Source organism: Megalobrama amblycephala, linkage group LG7 (assembly GCF_018812025.1).
Source record: "Megalobrama amblycephala isolate DHTTF-2021 linkage group LG7, ASM1881202v1, whole genome shotgun sequence".
Taxonomy (NCBI): domain Eukaryota; kingdom Metazoa; phylum Chordata; class Actinopteri; order Cypriniformes; family Xenocyprididae; genus Megalobrama; species Megalobrama amblycephala.
The window spans coordinates 48,266,533-48,286,087 of NC_063050.1; the positions used below are offsets into that span (position 1 = coordinate 48,266,533).

Below are 19,555 nucleotides of genomic sequence, written 5' to 3' on the forward strand. Positions count from 1 at the left end.
TAAGAAATCCTCAATGGCGAAATACATGACTAGAAAAAATATTCTGCAGGTGTATTTGAAATGTTTTAACTAGTCATCTTGTAATGAATGTCATTTCAGTTCTACTTTCTGAGTATGAATTATCATATGCAGTAAAAGACAACAATACTCAAGTACTGTAAAAGGTTTTGCTACTAACTCAACTGACTGACTTCTCTTCTGTATGATTTCAGTCTCTTCAGACCTTACTGTACATGATTGATGAGCTTCTACAACTGTTGACCTCCTAACTGAACTCCTTTCCACAAACAGATCATAGAAATAAAAACAGTATAAATAAAAATGGTAACACTTTACAACAAGGTCTCATTTATTAACATTAATGTATTAACCAACATCAACTAACAATGAGCAATATATGTGCTACAGTATTTATTAATCTTTGTTTATGTTAGTTAATAAAAATAGTCATTCATTGTTAGTTCATGATAGTTCACAGTGCATTAACTAATGTTAACAAATGAAACCTTATTGTTTGTGCTTAATAAGATTAAGAGAAAACTCTTATTCATTTTTATGGTAACACTTTACAATAAGTGCAACCATAATCACACTCTCTCAATATTCAAAGTGCAAATAAGACCAACATTTTTCTTTGATACAGAGCTAAGAGATGGTTACAACTATGCTGCCCAGCCTAAAATAGCTTTCATATTGAGAGATATTTGCATTCATCAGGGAGCCGCTTTCAAAATGCGGGGTATTGAAATCGCGTTTGAATGCGCGCTCGCGCTTACTTTCACTTTCAGCGATCGCGCATAACTCTGTAAATATGGAGCGGCGGCGACCGTTATCCAACTGAATTAAATGTTTTTTTTTATTTAAATACAAAGCAAAACAACAGTGGAGGCGTAATGTAAACGTAGCGGTGGTATATTCTTTCCTAATCATCCTAACACTCTGTCATGGCAATATCACGAGACTACTTTTCGCCTCGACGAGAAATCTCGTCACATATTAGTCTCGCGAGATCTTGTGACACGAGATCTCGTCACACCCCTAATCCTTGCTCATTCAAGCTTTATAGTGGGTGTGTTGGGGGGTTGGGGGGGTGGGGTAATCCACACGGCTCCAGGGGGTTAATAAAGGCCTTCTGAAGTGAAGCAATGGGTTTTTGTAAGAAAAAAATACATATTTAAAACTCTATTAACTATAACAACTAGCTTCCGGCAGACGGCCGTACGCATCGATTTGCAGCGTAAGAGTAACCTCTGACCTGACGCATGGCGTAATGACGAATGTGGAAGCGCAGAGGATAGAAGCAAAACGAAAATGATTGTTTTTTTAAAGAGAAATGTCAGAGGATTTTGATATAAGAGAAGAGGAGCTTGAGTTTGTTGCACAGTCCTATTTGTTTAAACCGCGAGAGGCATTTAAACTTATGCTGCGTTCACACCGAATGCGTCTGGGGCGTCTGATTTACATGTTAAGTCAATGTAAACGCGTGTCTAGTGGTCCTGCGGCGCGAATCGGCCGTTGACACGCGAATTGAGCGTTCACGCGCCTGACATGTCTGACGCGCGAATTGAGTGTCTGACGCCCTAGACGCCCGAGTTGAAAAATCTGAACTTTGGCGAAAATTTGTGACGCGTTAACCAATCAGGGACTCTGCTTTGGTAACGTGTTTATGACGTGATTAGCGGTGGAGACCAGAACAAAGATAAAAGTCGCTGTGTGTGGCCACCTATGATGTGTCATCATATTTTTATCGAGACAGGAATAAAAAGGACCTTGCCTGGAAGAGGATAAGCGAAGAAATCGGACAATCTGGTTAGTTGTAAAACGCTTTGCATGATTTTAGCCGTTGATACTAGCCCACCTGCTAGCTAGCAAAAGCCGGCCGGCATAACCGAGTTAAATTGCCGCTACTGGTTTCCAACTGACAAGATGATGTGTTTATTCAGAGGACCTGTGCAAAAAGAGATGGAAGCCCCTCCCGTGACGCGAATTCGCATCTGAACACGCTTTGTCAAATTCGCTCTATTCACGCGTCTGACTTCAAAATGTTCAAGCGTCCAACTAGACGCATCTGACGCGAATTTGACGCCCCAGACGCGTTCGGTGTGAACGCAGCATTACACTACTCCTTCATCCTATGTCATATATCGCGTCAGGGGTTATGGTGCGTTCACACCGAACACGTCTGGGGAGTCAAATTCGCGCCAGACGTGTCTAGTTGGACACTTGAACATTTTGAAGTCAGACGCTTCAGACGCGTGTAAAATTAGCTCAATTCGCGCGTCTAAACAAAGTGTGTTCAGACGCGAATTCGCGTCACGGGAGGGGCTTCCATCTCTTTCTGCACAGATCCTCTGAATAAACACATCATCTTGTCAGTTGAAAACCAGTAGCGGCAATTTAACTCTGTTATGCCGGCCAGCTTTTGCTAGCGAGCAGGTGGGCTATGATCAACGGCTAAAATCATGCAAAGCGTATTACAACTAACCAGACTGTCCAATTTCTTCGCTTATCCTCTTCCAGGCAAGGTCTTTTTTATTCCTGTCTCTATGAAAATATGATGACACATCATAGGTGGCCACACACAGCGACTATTATCTTTGCTCTGGTCTCCACCGCCGATCACGTCATAAACACGTTACCAAAGCAGAGTGCCTGATTGGTTAACGCGCCGCGAATTGACGCCAAAGTTCAGATTTTTCAACTTGGGCATCTAGGGCATCAGACGCTCAATTCGCGCCAGACGCGTGAACGCTCAATTCGCGCCACGCTATACGCTTGATTCGCGCCGCAGGATGACTAGACGCGCGTTTACATTGCGTTCGGTGTGAACGCAGCATTACTCTTGTGGCGACTTGTGCAGTATGCATGCGGTTGTCCGCCGGAAACTAGTTATTTTGTAATTTATATTTTTTATAATGGAGGATGAATTTATTTGGGCTTAAATCTGCCCCCTCCCTCCCCCTTCACTACTATTATAAAGCTTGTAAGAGCCAGGATATTTTTAAATATATCTCCTATTGTGTTCATCTGAAAGAAAATAGTCAGATACACCTAGGATGGCTTGAGGGTGAGTATGGGAACAATTTTCATTTTTGGGTGAACTATCCCTTTAAGGAACATTATGACTACAGTATTTACCAAAGCGGTAGATTCTTCCTCTTAACTATGTGTGGTATTTGGCACTTGCACATACACAATATTCGGCTGAAACTGAATCTGTGGGTTACACAAAGAGAGAGAACATTTTGCAACTGTGTCAGAGTCTCCACTGAATGATTATTAGATATAATACATCAAGAGTTTGAGTTTGTTTTTGGGGGGGCTAACTTTGTGCTCAAATTTGGTAATTAATGCTACTGAAGTAGTTTTCCTTAATAATACTGTTGTTTGATTAATATTCCTTGATTCATTTCATATGTATGCCATTAAAGGCCTCTTGTGAATGAAATCAGTAAGCTGCATAGGTTGTTTTACTAAGCAGCACAAATTTGATTCTAGACATTCAATGCTGCAAAACGTGATATTATGCATGCACTCATGATTTAACAATTAAATCTGGCCCTTGACCTAAAATGAGTTTGAAACCCATTATACACATGAATAAGATTTGGGAGATGCAATGGATGGCTAGGTACTCGGATACTAGAGGAAGGCCTTGTTCCTCTCACACCTTTGCCTGCACACAAACAAACACACACACACACACACACACCCGCCATGTCACTGGCCATCTGTCATGTCTGACGGTCAATCATCAGCACCATTAATATTTCATGTCTCTTCCAGACGATCAGAATTGCAGTTATAATTCCCCTGCCCTGAGACACCACAGTTACACACTTTGCAAGGCAGCATAACACGCGCCCACACACTCTTCAACGTGTCACACTGCCAAATCGCTCACTCACAAACATACACGCCATGCATTATGACACTTTCCAAATTCATTCACACATTAACGCTCCATTATCCAAAGACAATATAAACACATGCACTCAAAACTACATTATGGCATGAGAATACACAGCTCTACATTGCGTATTCAATCTCAGTGAAAGAAACTTTGTGAATACATCTGACCTACACACAATCTTCTCTTGGCCATCTTAACATTGTCATCCATAGTTTATGAAAAGAACATCTCAGAAATACATCTCAATATAATGTTCAATAATACACCACTTTAAGAGCTCTTACACTACATTAACCTTTAAATGAACAGTTCACCCAAAAATGAATCTTCTGTCATCATTTAGTCATCCACATGTCATTTCAAAACCCTTAGGACTTATTCTTGGAAAACAAAAGGAGAAAATCCGAAGAGTGTTATTAACACTCTTTTACATTACAATGAATGTGACCTGAAGCTTTCAAACTTCAAAAAGATACAAAAGCAGCATAATAGTATCATAAAACTATTACCACCATAGTACTTTTTGTAAGATGTACAGTATAATGATAATACAATACTTTTTGAGTCTCTCATACTCACCAAGACTGCATTTATTTGATCACAATTTTAAAATGTAATTTATTCCTGTGATGGCAAAGCTGAATTTTCAGCATCATTACTCCAGTCTTGTCACATGATCCTTCAGAAATCATTCTAATATGCTGATTTAGCTATTTAAAGAAACATTTCTATTGTTATCATCAATGATGGAAACTTTGTGCTGCTTGATATTGTTGTGAAAACCATGATACATTTTTTTCAGGATTCTGAACAAAGTTAAAAATAACAGCATTTATTTGAAATGGAAATCTTTTATAACATTATAAATGTCTTTCACTTTTGATCAATTTAATGTGTCCTTGCTGAATAAAAGTTATTAATTTCTTTTTTAACGGACCCCAATCTTTTGAATGGTAGTGTACCGTGCTAGTACCACTGCATTCCTTGAATTACATGTTTAATAATGTTTTTTAGGACATTTACCATTGTAATACTATGGTATCGCATCTAAATCATGTAGCACCAATAGCATATACTAAATTTCCATGTTATTCTCATCTAAAAAAAAGACATCACTGTACTGCCACAGTACTTTTTTTAATGGAGGCGGTATGATTTGCTTGACAGAGCCAATGAAACTAAATTAGTTGTGCATCAAACATTTTCACTGTCTGTCTGTCAATCATGTCCAAGAAAATACTTTGGGGAGTAGGCCAACATCACAAAAAAAATACATCACTCACCTGATGCAAAACAACCAGTTTTGGCTCAAAACAGACACTGAAACTACAAATGACCAACTAGCTGTGCCCAAAATCACATACTTTATCACATTACTTGCATTACTGCATAACTGCATACAGTTTTATACACACACACATATATATATATATATATATATATATATATATATATATATATATATATATATATATATTTTTTTTTTTTTTTTTTTTTCAGATTACCCAATCAATGTGCTTTATGTGAGAACATTACATAAATCACTAAACTAGCTGGTTTAATGCAACTCAAAAATGTTATTTAATCTGACTAGGGATGTCACAATTCCTCGATAAAATTCGAGCACACGATTTAAAAAAAATCCACAATTGCAATTTACCCGTGTCGAGTAACGGGCAAAATACCAGAAGTGGCATGGATGAGAATCCATGAATCACAGTTTTTTAAAGATGCACAATGTACTAAATCATTTAAAAACATACTATAGCATAGTTCTATTGTGAATTTACAAAGGCTGCGATTCAATTACATAAATATATGCCCTGCAGGTTTAATACTTATATGTATATATGGGCTTTAATTATTTACATGCGTGTAGGTTACGTGAGTCTCACATGTAATATAGTGGCTGTAGCATTTCTATCATAAAGAAGTGGCCAAATATTAAATATTAAGTAAACATTTGAATTAAATGTCATTTGGCGGATTTGATCTGCTGTAAGGTGCCCTCTGCAGGCATTTGTTATAATACATTATGCACATAAGATGATATTATGTATATTATGTATTTTATGATTACTTGCTTTTGATACTTTATTTGAACCAAATATTATTGCCTCATTGTTATTATATATGTATTTTAAGTCAATTTAAAGGCTTAGGTCTATTTTTATTACAACAACAAAAAATCTGAATACTCAATTAATCATCAAAATAATCGACTGATTACTCGATCACCAAAATAATCATTCTTAACAGCCATAAATCTGACTATACCAGTGTCAAACAAAGTGATGTTTATGGGTTAGATCGCAAATAGGTCCTTGAAATAAAAATCGCAGGTCACTACTTTCCAGTGTGTTTTAGTGCGCCACCCTGGGATTTTTACTGTGCCCCTCTGACGACCCCATTAAAAATTTCCTGAAGGCACCACTGAAACAAAACACCATCATAATGGTTTTATTCAGCAAAGAAACACACAAAAACAGTATGCAGTAGCCTCTTTTATGGATGCAAAGTCAATGTCCTGTGTACCTCCTTCAAGAGTTGTTCATGGAGCCCCCGCACAGACAGACCGCCAGACACACAGAATTCCAATTGGGTGAAACCCATAAAGCTGAAGTCTGCCTCTATCCTTCTTTGTTTCTCTCTCTCTCTGTGTATCTGTCTATCGATCTACCCACTCTGCCATCCTCCTACTCAAAACAAACACACAAATTAGCTAAACACACTGAAATGACCCCGGAGACAAGTTGTTAAATTTGACCCCTGTCTTTCTCCTTAAAAAGTTTTCAGATACCCTTTAGCTTATCAATCAAAACCATTTGTAATGAGTTTCTGTAACCAGCGCAGTACGTATTAGATTAGAAATTAGCACTACAGCAACATATAAACAAAATAGGAGTGCCCCAGGAGACAAGAGAAGCAGCAAATGAAAAAATAAGTCAGAAAAGTTCAAGGTCGCTAATAAAAGTTTTCTAATGGAATTTAATATACTGTACACTTCACTGATTGGAAAGCACATTTTAGTATGTACTAAGCTGAAGTGCCAGTATTAGGGACATGCTAGTCTCACGTAGCCAGACTGGACTCTATCGCAGGTTTCACTGGCCAAGGACCGCCCAAGAGGACGTTTGACTGACATGTAACGCAACCAATCACAGATCATTTTGTTCCACGTCATGTTTAATTCAAGAATGTTGTGCAAGTTTACTGCAACAATGGAGCCAAGAACTTCACATACTTTTGAAAATCCAGCGTTTAGTTGATCCTGGTATGGATCTTCTTCCACGAGGGGGTTTAGCATCACAGCATTTGTTTCTAGGTGGAACGTGACTCCTGGACATCCTGTATTATTCAACCAACCAGATGACAACTTCGAAACTCTTGAAGTGTTTCCAGATAAGTATTCCATATGCATCAGATGTTTAGCTAATGGTCTGTGAGAGTGACGTCTGAGGCTGAGACTAGGGACATGCTAACAATTTTTTTTTTAAATGATACTTTGTTTCGTGCTGTTTGTCTTTGTGTGAAATTGTTAGCAACTAGCTAAATTCATTACCATTAATTTTATCAATCACTTAACGTCATAAAAGTCACATCATCTGTACTGCAAGGGGTTGTGCGTAATACATCCGCAATATTAGCATGGACAGATACTGTGCATAATTCCAAAAATACATGCCAAAAATGCCTGAATGACATGTTATTTTTAATGAATCATGATTTCAGCAGCACTAGGCCTAATCCTAATCTTGCATATTATACAGATAATGCATTAACATTTAGCATATAAACTGAGTAATTTTCACATTTAGGTTCATACATTTAAAACTGCTGCAGCAGCTGACCTTTTCACCAAAAAAAAGTCACAAGCTGCATCCAAAATCGCATCCTTACTATATAGTAGGTACTACATTTGGTTTGAAACGTTATAGATGTTCTAAAAAGTATTAATGCGTGTAGTATGAATGAAATCCGGATGTACTACAACTGCCATGTTGTCACTTTCATGTGACCTATGCTGCTTCACTGCCATTCACATATCTTCTCCCATGGCCTCATGGGATAGCTAAGTGTCCTCCGAATGCAGACTTCAGAATCTTGCTGAAAGTAGTAAGTCATCCAGGTACTTTTACTGTTTTATGAATACTATGAATTCGGACATACTACTCAGCTCACATACTTTTTTTCACCTACTGCAGTGGTTCTCAAACTGGGGTACGCGTACCCCTGGGGGTACGTGAGGTGACAAGAGGGGTACGCGAACAAAATGCTGAGTAGGCCTAGTTCATTTAATTCTACCTTAAAGTAATATTAAAACCGAGCATGTATTTCTAACTGCCAAAATGCCGTAAATCCAGTACATTTAATACAATTACCTCATCATTTGCAGTCAAAAATTACTCGACAATGCATCTTTGTAAAAGTGGGGATTTAGCACTTACTTGCATGAAGAATAAATATAGACACAGATAATGGATTAATTTCGATTTAAGATCTCTCCGATACAAAAACATACCTTGTGTGAGTTCTTGTATTTAATGATGATGACGAGCAAGAATGCATTATTGTTCCCAAATATCCACATGACTGCAAACGTGGCATTATTATACAACAGGTCAAAAACACAGTACTGTCAGTATTTATTTTGCAATTAAATAATGGTTCTAACGAAAACCACAGCAGAACTACAACACACGTCTGTGTTTCGCGAACGAACGGCTTTGAACGAATCGTGAGAGTCAATGATTCAATGATTCATTCACAGCCACTTGCTTCGTTACTGAATTAATTGAATGACTCGATGACTCACTCATAAACAGTGACTCGCTGCCACCTACTGGCAGTTATAGTTTAATATTTAAAAGTTTTTCTTGGTTTTACCATCATTGCATATTTCTTTATCGAACATTTTTATTTAAAACATTATTTATTTTATAAAGTTATTCATAAAGGTAAAAATCTGCACTGGGAAATCAATTTAGGGGGCAAATATTGCCCCTTAATGGTAAGGGTGTGACTGCAGTCTAAGTGGAAGAGAGGGGGTACGTGGAATGATGGGAATCCCTTCAGGGGGTACTCCATGCTAAAACGTTTAGGAACCACTGACCTACTGTATTAGTAGGGAAGTAGGCATATTCGGACGCAGGGATAAACTCCATCTTTTCTGTAGCGCAAGGGATTTTGGGTAATATTACACCAATATTAGCATGCATGAATATACAATTTCAAAAAAGAAAATAGTAGGCCTATGCTAAAGATGGCCAAATGATATGCTATTTTTAATCCATTATGATTTTTGATGCACTAGTCCTAATCTTGAACATTACATAGTATGCACAGCATGCAAACTATATCCACAAGAAGTTCCGTGGATATAGTTTGCAAGTGCCCTGAGCTAATGCATCAAAAATTGCATCTTACTCATACCACAGAATCATACTGTTTGCATTTGTAAGCATTAACATTTAGCTAAATGCATTACAACTTAAAGGGTTAGTTCACGCAAAAATGCAAATTCTGTCATTAATTACTCACCCTCAAACCTGTAAGACCTTTGTTCATCTTTGGAACACAACTTAAGATATTTTTGATGAAATCCGAGAGCTCTCTGACTCCTCCATAGACAGCAATTTAATTACCACTTTCAAGGCCCAGAGAGGTCCTAAAGACATCCTTAAAATAGGCCATGTGGAACCCGGAAGCACTGAATGTAAACAGCGTAGGAGAATGACACAGAAGAGAAGAAACTGTTGAATAAAGTCATTATTTTTGTTTTGTTTTTGTGCACAAAAAGTATTCTTGTTGCTTCATAAAATTAAGGTTGAACCACTGCAGTCACGTGGACTATTTATACCTTTTTGGGCCTTGAAAGTGGTAGTTAAATTGTTGTCTATAGAGGAGTCAGATACCTCTCGGATTTCATCAAAAATATCGTAATTTGTGTTCCGAAGATGAACGAAGGTCTTACAGGTGTGGAATGACATGAGAGTGAGTAATTAATGACAGAATTTAATATTTGGATGAACTTACCCTTTAAAGTCTGTAATTTCTGCATGAACAACACCAAGTAGAAACTGCAATATTTTGCTGCTAGTAGTGTAGAAATTACACTCTACAACTTTCACATTTAGGTCCATACTTTTAAAACTGCTGCAAAGCCTTTAGTTTGACTTTTACACACACACACACACACACACACACACACACACACACACACACACACACACACACACACACACACACACAATAAATAAAATAATGTATTATTTTTAAAGTATGGAGCTAAATGTGAAAGTTGATAGTGAAAGAAATCTCCATCTTTTCTGTAACGCACAGGATTATGGGTAATATTACTACCATATTAGCATGAATGGATCAACAATATCAAAAATTCATCAGAAACAGTATGTCGTTTGATCACCTTTGATATACTATGTTTAACATACTATGATTTTGGATGTTCTAATCCAGTGTTTCTCAACTCCAGTCCTCGGGACCCACTGCTCTGCACATTTTGTATGTATCCCTTATTTAACACACCTGATTTAGATCATCAGCTCATTAGGAGAGTCTGCATGAACTGAATTGAGTGTGTCATATAAGAGAGACATACAAAATGTGCAGAGTAGTGGGTCCCGAGGACTGGAGTTGAGAACCACTGTTCTAATCCTATTCTTGCATACTTCAAAGTACGAATAGTATGCAAATTGTGATGCAGCCCATGTCCACAGGAAGTCTCAGCTTCATGATGGACAGATGGTAAAGGGTTGTGCCCTGAGTCTGATCAGGTCCCCCACTATGAGGTCATCACACCTGCCACTGCGATAATGTCATCAGCAGGGGACAAACCCCACTGGAGCCATTATACCAACCTCTCTCCATCTGCTTTGTTAGAATGAGCTGCGACACACAAACCACACACACACACAAAGACAAAGAAATATCACAAAGCCACACCGAACAACATGCTCCCACTTGTTTTTCTTCCGTGAGATGCAACATGATTCCCTCATGGGACACAAGCTGTCGACTTTGTTAGTTTAGATGGTGTTTTACGACGTTTGGGGTACGCAGATACACTCATACACACACACCTGTGGAGCTTGTGATTGTGCTGTCACTCCCTGTATGCATTCAAAGGTTAGCAACTGCTGTGTAAATATAAACAGCCATGAAATTTGCTTAGTTCAAAATTAATATCTGACAGAGCAATATAATATTAATTATAGTCATGTCTGACAGGACTTCTAAGCTCTAGTCTTCAACAATAATCTTTAACGATTAGCATATTGCCATTATATATGTCACGTGTTGCATCAGTTTTGGTTTTGTTTTCTGTCAGTATAACCTATTTTCCTGTGTTGTTTTGTTCTCTTTTTCCCGCCACTAATCAGTTGTCATGGACACGCATTCAAGATCACACCTGTTATTCTTTGAGTTAATCATCATTGTATATTTAAGTTCCTCATTTCCTTTCATTCATTGTCGAGTATTGCGTGCCATGCACACGCTTCGTTTGTGTTTCGTCTCTTGGATTAATAAACCACATTTATATTGGAATTACCTCATCCAAGTTCGTCTTTTCTTGGAATAAGCGTTACATAGAAAAGACACAAATTTGTACAATACTGTCAAAAATAAAAATTCTGCTATCATTTACTCACCCCATTCCAAACACAAAATGAGACTCCAGGATTTTCATGCACTTTCTTTCCATTCAATACTAGTGTTACGCATATCTGTTATGCTCCAAAAAAAAAAATGACAAAAGAGGTAGTAGTCCATAGAACTCTATATTCCAAGAAGAAAATATCAAACATATCAAAAATACATATATATATTTTTGTTACACACACACACACACACAAAACAAAAATCATACATGTTTGTAACAATACAGTAAGGAAGCCTGTTTACTGTTTAAGTTTCAGTTGTGACAAAAATTAAGAAATAAACTTCTAATAAATAAAGTCTGAGATCTAAAGTTTGTCTGGCTATCACCAGACAAAGCTCAATTTAAAATTGAACATTGGTTTAGAGAGTCTGTATGTATTTTCTACTGCACAAGAGGCATGATCAACGAGCATTATTCACGCAATTGGATAGTCCTTCAACCAATCAGATCAACGATCCGGGTGACATACTTTGCAAAGCGACGCGAAAACTCCAGACAGGTTTAAGCTGCGTTCCATTCGACAGGGTCCCTACGCAGTGTTCGCTCCCTACTCCCTGAGCACGGTATATCCGTTGAAGTGGACTTCGCTGACAATAATCACTCATTTGGAACACACTACAAACGTCATCAAAGAAAGTCAATGACGGTGTCGCGCAGATTATGATATAACAAATAAATAGATATTATAATTTACTTTCAAATTTAAAATGGACTCTTAACAGATTTGAAGCTGTAGCCTCTCATGCCATATGAAAATATGGCACCATCGTAGTTCTGACGGGTGACGCGGTGCGCAATGACAGTTGGGTGATTTTACCTCTCTACTTCCTGTGAAGTGATGTATCGATGTTCCCTTATTCCCTATGCCGCTCGCAGTGCCCTTCAAACTGAACGTGTTCGCTCCCTTCGGAATGGAATCTCACTTAAGATGGTGAAATACCCTGTGAAGTCCACTTCGCAGTCCACTTCGCAGTCCACTTACGGTCGAATGGAACGCACCTTTAGTTTGTAGCATTGATCAGCGGTTTGCAGAAGCAGCAATGGCATCGAGCGATTTTTTGCAGGTTGTGCAAAAAAAACAAACATGAAAGTGAGTGATATTTACACCCACTCGAGCGATTTGTTTGCTAAACTAAAGAAGTCATTCAGCATCGTCGAGAGGTTAAAAGGAATTGGATTGACGGTCGTGCTTGCCGTCGCTTCTCTATCGTCATCGTGTTATACCCGCCAATAGCGAGCAAGGTGGATAAGCCAGTCTGTGATTGGTTCCCGCAAAAGTGTAACAGAAGCAGTAGAAATGAATGTACAGGTTTCCAGACTGAGTTGCCGGGCGAAATCAAATCGCCGGCAGATCAGGCTGGGTTTACCCAGTTTAATATAAACTCACAATTAAATGAAATCGTCACAGTTACCTATTTTTTTATTTATTATCTGAGGCAGACAGGATTTGATATGCAAATGAGGAAATGATGACAGAATCTTCATTTGGAACTGTTTCTTAATTCAAATAGTCTGTATGTATATGGATGCTGATAGATTAGGCACCAATTTCTGTTTGTATGAACCCTAAACGTTTATATGAACCCTAAACATCCAGTTAACATAGTCTTTTATCCTTGATGAAATATCTAAAAAGAAAGCTTACATATGTAAGGAGACCTTTTTTTTAGCAAATATTTAGGAAATATTATGTCTCTTCTACTGACCAGTTCGTCTAAGACGTGAGATGTAAATAAACATACGTACAATCGCAAGACATAAGTTTTGTCAACATATGTATCACGGCACTGTGCATTTGCACAAGATATTTTTGAATCCGTTTGAGAAAATAGTCAAATTCAAGTGTTTAAATACTTTTTTTTTTTTCTTGTTGATCTGATTATTTCAGGTCTACACCACCCTTTCAATCTGAAATTTAATTCAAATCGAGCTCAATTGGCTTGATTGAGTTGTTTACGTAAAGGCTTTTCAGTCCGATTGAGCCGTCAATCTGATCATTAACAGATTATTTGTGTGCATGTAATAAGCCTAGATATTGTGACATGTTTGTCTCTCTTGACACATAATCAAGAAACATGAAAACAAATTTCTAACTATAAAAAAAATATACCAACGTGTTTTTCATCAACTGTCCCTTGATAACGTAGAAGTTAACAGTGGTTGACAGACTTTGCTACAGAAATGAGTAGCATATGGTGCGACAGTAGGTTTTCAACAGGCAATTTGGTGGTGAAATAGCCCATGCTCAACCAGATAACATATTTCTGAAGGACACAGAAGACCAGGAGGTGTTGCGCTCTAACCTTTTTTTTTTTTTTTTTTGAAAATGGCCCTTTCTCAGATCTCCAGTTTGAAAAAAATGCATCAATTGTATTCATTCAAAAATACCTTTTTTTGTAACTTTTTGTACTTTTAAAGCCTAGAGGACAATTTTCTGCATTCAAGTGAAGACTGTAAATTGACGTTTTTTTGTTTTCTGTTGTCTTGCTGACACTATGGTGCACACTTTACATTTAAACTATAACTTGGTGTGTCAGTGAAACATATAATGACATCTCACTTCTGTCTTGTAGTGCACTAGGCATTATGCATTGTCATCATGTGTTTGCTACAAGTTTGCTACATTTTATTATTATTATTATTATTATTATTATTATTATTATTATAGGTCAGTCTGTTGCCTGATTAAAATGTGCATTCAATTAGGCAACATACTGACCTAAAATTAAAAAAATATATATATTTTTAGACAGGAGTTGGCAGCACATGGAATGAGTTGTTGAATGGTAAACTGAGAAGAGGATCTAATCCAGGATTTGTCTTTCCCCACACTGCTCTTTTGCCATATTTTTCCTTTCCTTTAGCTTGCCCCTCACTCCCTTTTTAAGATGAATCAATCAGATGAATGATTAACACATACACACGCATGCCACGAATGAAGCCGCTGATTGTGGTAAATCATGATTACAGTGAGAGGCAATTCCCCCGATTCTGGCAAGCACTTCTAATGTGGAAAAAACGTGTCCGAGGGGAGGGAGAGCGAGACAGAGAGAGACGTAAACACAGTGAATACCGTATAGGACCTGACAGGCTTACACCTCGCACCAATTATCCGTTTCTCCCAGTATCTCTAACGGTAGTCTCACCACGCTGCCCTCTCCCCTTTCCAAGTAGCTGTGTCTTTCCCTCTGTCTTTTACATTCCGCTTCAGCTTGCAGGAAAATAAAACTGCTAATCCTACTGACGTTAAACTACTGACATAACACAGCTGGTCTTTCTGCTATATATTTACCCTCAACTTTTCCTTCAGATCCCTTTCCCCCCTCCCATCTTCCTTTCCTTTTCTAGAGGGAAAATCTACACCGAGCACGTGGCACATATCCAGTTCCATAACCTCATTTTCCTGGATTTCTGGACTGTGAACCATGAATAGAGAAATGTTCTTTTTTTCTTCCCAATTTTGGAAAAGGGAGGGTTGGAGTCTGCTAAAGACAAACCAGTCAGCGCCTGAGTGCAGTAATAGTTTCATTAAATGTGGAAAGTGGAGGCAGGGTCAGACAGTGGCGTCACGTACAGTATGTCTGGGTTAGACTCATTCATTTACTCTTCTACAGGTACGGCATCCAGCAAAATTTAACCCATTCCAAGATGGGGATGTCAAAAAACTGATGCCATATAATTCCTTCTTATATATGTACGTGTGCAATAATGAATAATGATGGCATTTAATGTGTGTTTTTACAGATTTTTTCTTAAAGGGGCTATATGTACGAATTTTCAGGTATTAATCGTTTTTTTATTGCCAATGTGTGAACAGCTTAAAAAACAAGACCTTCCCTGACTTCCTACTGTAGGTTGTCTAAGCCTGTCGACTGAATTTTATGTGAAGGACTCAGGACGTTTTTGCCAGGAAAATAAAAAGGACTCTTTTCCCTTCTATGACACATGAAATGAATACTTATACAATGTTCAGGATAGTGCCGAAAGAGCCATTCTGCAATGTCAATGTGTCACGCAAAGAAAAGGGATTCATTCAAACTATAGTCTCACATAGCCAGATCTATATAGTCACATCTCTATGATCAGGTGCTTTCTTTACTGCTGTTTTCTCACCGCTATCATTTTTGTTGTGTGTTTATTTTATTATTAAGGGGAAAGCGGCAAGCATTTGTTTACATACTCATCTAAACTTCGTTCTCAGCAGCGTGGATGGCATCTGGATGTTCGTTAACAGTATATCCAAGGTATTTCCAACTTCTTTTTACTTCTAAGCAAAGAACAAAAAAGAACTTCGCCATGAGTAAATTGGCACATTGAATCACGTTCAGTGTCTTGTATGTGCGAGCATGAGCCATGAGTTGCTGGCTGCAGTTCACTTAAAACAAGGGTTTCTGAATTCTATATATAGATTTTTTTTTCCCGTTCCTCATCCAACTTCTTCTTTCCTTGCTGTCAATAATGGGATCATCATCATTAAAATCTCTTTTTAATGAATGAATGAATGAATGAATGAATAAACAAACAAACATTAGTAATACTGAGTACCAAATCAGTTCTGTACCTGCTGTGCTGTCTGAATGGCAGGCTGTTGCAAGTCACCATGAAATAAAAATAGCCTATTCTTATTTTTTATGGATTATTTATTTATTTATTTATTTATTTTAATCAGTGTGCCCTAGCAATCTTTAATCCTTTCTGCGGTGCCTTCTCTGATGACACATTTACTGTACAAAATGTACAAAATCTAGTCCTGTCCTACATTTTTTTTCTTGTTTGAGAAGGTGTTTCACTCAGATATACATCACAATATGGAAGAAAAGACTATCACATCTTCAGTTTCATGGCGACTTGAAAGCTCACATATGTATTTGTGGGAATGGACAAACGCACCATCTTGGCAAGGTATTAATGTTTGTCTAAGTGGAAATAAACAAGTAGCACAGAAAATCAGATGTGTGTCAAAATATCAGATCTGTCAATTAGGCTTTGCAGTGTGAATGCAGCCTAATAGACCTGTCAATGTCAATCATGATGTTAACAATATTGACAAGAAAAGCAGAAAACTACATTCATGACTGAATACCTTCAGTATTTTCAAACTGCAATATGTTTTATTTATTTTCTGAGAGTCTGTTAAAGATATATATTTCTATATTTTATTCTGATAAATCTCTAATTTACTGAAAAAACAGTCAATGCACAAGAACCTACAATGCCAAACTCAATGAGGCACAAAAGATGAAGAGTTTTCTGCTTTAATATAGTACAGCTCCCCACAAATAGAAAGTCTTTTAGATTGTAACGACCGCGACAAATCAGACACAATTTTTTGTTATATTAAACAAATAATTGTTTAAAACTTACTCTGGGGCCTGTCAGCCTTAGTTTTGTTGCCCTGAAGTACACACCTGATTCCAAAAAAGTTGGGACACTGTACAAATTGTGAATAAAAACAGAATGCAATGATGTGGAAGTTTCAAATTTCAATATTTTATTCAGAATACAACATAGATGACATATCAAATGTTTAAACTGAGAAAATGTATCATTTTAAGGGAAAAATAAGTTGATTTTAAATTTCATGGCATCAACACATCTCAAAAAAGTTGGGACAAGGCCATGTTTACCACTGTGTGGCATCCCCTCTTCTTTTTATAACAGTCTGCAAACGTCTGGGGACTGAGGAGACAAGTTGCTCAAGTTTAAGAATAGGAATGTTGTCCCATTCTTGTCTAATACAGGCTTCTAGTTGCTCAACTGTCTTAGGGTCTTCTTTGTCGCATCTTCCTCTTTATGATGCGCCAAATGTTTTCTATGGGTCAAGTCAAGTCAAGTCACCTTTATTTATATAGCGCTTTTTACAATGCAGATTGTGTCAAAGCAGCTTTACATTGATAACTGGTACATAATTTGGCTGCACAGCAGCTCTTAAATAATAGTGTCAATGCAGGCAGATCAGAAGCACTGTTGAATAAATGTCAAGAATACTATTGAATATCAAATGTCAAGTGTCCCCAACTAAGCAAGCCAAAGGCGACAGCGGCAAGGAACCCAAACTCCATCAGGTGACATCAGGTGGCAAACAAGTGGCAAATAGGTGTTAAAATGGAGGAAAAAAAACACCTTGGGAGAAACCAGGCTTAGTCGGGGGGCCAGTTCTCCTCTGGCGAACAGTGCTTTGTTACAATCAGGTTGCTATCATAAGTCTGATAGGATTGCAACAATCAAAGTATTTATTTCAGTTCCATCCAGTTGAGGATCGTATTCATCACGCCGGTATGGAAGGTCTGTTGAGGAACTGTGCTACTGGCTGTCGTGTCGATGAGGCCTTCACAATGGATGATCCAATTGACTCGATCTCTGCTGATACTTCAGGGCTGCGTTGTGGTCGTGTCCAGTTGAGGATCGTATTCATCACGCCGGTATGGACGGTCTGTTGAGGAATTGTGACACTGGCTGTCGTGTTGATGAGGCCTTCACAATGGATGATCTAGTTGACTCGATCTCTGCTGATACTTCAGGGCTGCGTTGTGGGTGAAAGATCTGGACTGCAGGCTGGCCATTTCAGTACCCGGATCCTTCATCTACGCAGCCATGATGTTGTAATTGATGCAGTATGTGGTCTGGCATTGTCATGTTGGAAAATGCAAGGTCTTCCCTGAAAGAGACGACGTCTGGATGGGAGCATATGTTGTTCTAGAACTTGGATATACCTTTCAGCATTGATGGTGCCTTTCCAGATATGTAAGCTGCCCATGCCACACGCACTCATGCAACCCCATACCATCAGAGATGCAGGCTTCAACTTGGGTTGTCCTTGTCCTCTTTAGTCCGGATGACATGGTGTCCCAGTTTTCCAAAAAAGAACTTCAAATTTTGATTTGTCTGACCACAGAACAGTTTTCCACTTTGCCACAATCCATTTTAAATGAGCCTTGGCCCAGAGAAAACGCCTGCGCTTCTGGATCATGTTTAGATATGGCTTCTTTTTTGACCTATAGAGTTTTAGCCGGCAACGGCGAATGGCACGGTGGATTGTGTTCACCGACAATGTTTTCTGGAAGTATTCCTGAGCCCATGTTGTGATTTCCATTACAGTAGCATTCCTGTATGTGATGCAGTGCCGTCTAAGGGCCCGAAGATCACGGGCATCCAGTATGGTTTTCCGGCCTTGACCCTTACGCACAGAGATTGTTCCAGATTCTCTGAATCTTTGGATGATATTATGCACTGTAGATGATGATAACTTCAAACTCCTTGCAATTTTTCTCTGAGAAACTCCTTTCTGATATTGCTCCACTATTTTTCGCCGCAGCATTGGGGGAATTGGTGATCCTCTGCCCATCTTGACTTCTGAGAGACACTGCCACTCTGAGAGGCTCTTTTTATACCTAATCATGTTGCCAATTGACCTAATAAGTTGCAAATTGGTCCTCCAGCTGTTCCTTATATGTACATTTAACTTTTCTGGCCTCTCATTGCTACCTGTCCCAACTTTTTTGGAATGTGTAGCTCTTATGAAATCCAAAATGAACCAGTATTTGGCATGACATTTCAAAATGTCTCACTTTCAACATTTGATATGTTATCTATATTCTATTAAATATAAGTTTATGAGATTTGTAAATTATTGCATTCCTTTTTATTCACAATTTGTACAGTGTCCCAACTTTTTTGGAATATGGTTTGTATGTGTGTGTTGCCATGTGGAGAAGCAGAGACAAAGAGACACAGAAAACCTGCATCTTTCCTGCATTTTTCCCACAGAACAAAGACTTTCCTGCATTCATTTATAGACAGACTGTTCTATAAATGAACATGCACATCCACAGGAAATGGTATACATTATTACTGTTGTTGTACTGTACTCAGTATTGTATTCACATGTTTTATGATACATTTAAGGTAACTTCAATTATGCCATGTTTACTGTCTATGGGTTCGTATTGAGAAGATTTAAA

At 38.1% G+C, this 19,555-nt stretch overlaps 1 protein-coding gene across 1 annotated transcript in view; it reads right to left on the minus strand.

Moving 5' to 3' along the window:
- Positions 1 to 19,555, minus strand: part of sdk1b (sidekick cell adhesion molecule 1b) — a 310,131-nt gene that overhangs the window by 231,314 nt on the left and 59,262 nt on the right. The window lies entirely within an intron of this gene.